We start from the raw sequence: 2,273 nt of genomic DNA on the forward strand, positions 1-2,273 counted from the left end.
AATAATTCCTCTTAATATGAAACTTACATATATAGTATAATCAATACATGGTTGAGATTAAATATGCATTCCTTTCTTCCATCTGATATTAGTATATATTGTTGGAATTAATTCAATGAATTAGTGATACTCATTTCTCTAGTAATGGTACAGTCTTTTGTTGTAGCCACAGGCAGGTAAATTTGAATTTTCTCCTATATTTTGGTTCTTTCTCCCTATTCTGCACTTATTCAATCATCTCCACTAGTCTATTTTCACTGTTTATTTTATAATTGTGCTTTCTGAGTCATTTCCCTAAAATTCCTTTTTTATTTCCAGTCTTGGTCTAGAAATTAAAGCCTGGGTACTGTCCCTGTGTATTTGCTGAAGGCTAGAGCTTTAACCCTTGAGTCACAGCTCCACTTTTGTCTTTCTGGTGGTTAACTGGGAATAAGTTTTTCTTGACTTCCCTGCCTAGATTGCCTTTTAACCCTAGCCTCCAGACTTAGGTATCCATTATAATTGGGCCCTTCTGGCTCCACAGTATAGACAGACTTGGGAGTTAAAAGCAGCAGCCCCACAGCAGACAAGAGGAACCACAGTTCCTGAGACTCTTCAGCATCTCCCAACTACAGAAGGTACCCAAGCCATACTTGCAAGCTATGTGAACCACACAGTGCTAGGATTTAATTAACTGGGGAACAGGGTCAGAGCCGACCTACCCCCTGCAAACTGAAAGCAAATCAAACCAGCCAAGCCACAGGAAAGCAGACCATAGACCATTGCAAGGAAGCCAGAGGCTGGAAAGAGCCCACACAAACAAGGAAGACTCCTTTTCTCTTTATTGTTTGATCTTGTTGTTTTTTATTCTCTTTTTATGTTGTTTATTTGTATTCTTTCTTTGCATCTCTTTAAACATTTTTTCTTTAAAATTACTTTCATTTGACTAATACCTTTACTCTTTTTTGTTGACCAGCTGTCGTATATCAATTTGACTAATACCTTTACTCTTTTTTGTTGACCAGCTGTCGTATATCATTTCAATCTTGTTCTTTCTTCCTATCCTACTCTTTTCCACCTTTCCATTTCACTGAAACTAAATCAAAATCATCATCCTCCATTCCTCTTATTCTATTCTCTTCACTACTCCTAACTTACCCTCCAAAATCTATTTCCAGGACCTCCAGACTGCTGGGCTAGATTTACCTCCACTGGTGGAGAGACGCTAAGCTTTATTCCCTTATCTGTGCTCCCTTTCCACTCTCTCCCTTTGCCGCCTGACCTGCGGGCAGGCCAAGATGGAGTGGAGGACACGGGTAAGCCTCAGGTGCACATGGCCGCAGGAGATCACTTCCCCCTTCCTATACCCACCAAAGAAGCAAGGCACGCATGGATTCCTGGAGAGCCTCAAAGGGCGATCTGGTTTATTCAAGGGAGGGGCTAACAGTCTTATACCAGTAATGACACTCGAAGGAGAGGGACTGGCCAGGAACTAACGATAGGCTGGTGAGCTTCTCCATCCAAGAGCAGCTCTCTAGGACCTCCTTCATGTGCTAATGTCACTTCCCACAGTACCACCCTCTGGGCACCTATATGACACACGTGCTTGCTGGCAAGAGGTGGGGGCTGGTTTTAGAGCTACTCCCTCTGGTTCCAGACCCGGAAGGAGATAGGTATGGCTAGCTTCCACATGGCCCCAGGGCAGGGGGGGGAAAGGCAGCGTCTCGGGACCGCGCTCTCCCCCTCAATGGCGAGCTGAATCCCCAACACCAGACTCCATTGACTATTGGTTATTGGCTAGATAGAGCATACCCTTGTTCAATCTGAGTGAGTCAAACGGGTTCATAGAGCAACCCTACAAGTCTAAAAAGAACCAAATGTAAGAACAAACTTGCTCATGGTTATAAATCTATATAAGTAGCTACGGAATACAGGACCCAGGCTTGGTGGTTACATTTAAAGTGTAATGTGTGGGGATACCAAATAAGCTTATATATACAAAGAAGAGAGGGAAGTTATCTGTATATGATTGTGAACCTCTAAGATTTGTACAACAGGGCTTCGTAAGATTTGCTTCAGGTCTTAAACGGAGCTCACAGGTGCTTGTAGATTGGCATTTCTGATCCAAATGTGCAGAAGAAGCACAAGAAAGATGACAAGTCAGGGAATGTCATCTTCCACTCAAAATAAGCAGGAAACAGAGCAGTCAATCAAAAACCTAGAGAAGAATCCTCAAGATGCTCTACAAACTCTGCTGATAAAAATGATAAATGAAAAGTTTGAGTCTCTTCAGA

The sequence above is a fragment of the Perognathus longimembris genome, chromosome 5 (assembly GCF_023159225.1).
Source record: "Perognathus longimembris pacificus isolate PPM17 chromosome 5, ASM2315922v1, whole genome shotgun sequence".
Classification (NCBI taxonomy): Eukaryota; Metazoa; Chordata; class Mammalia; order Rodentia; family Heteromyidae; genus Perognathus; species Perognathus longimembris.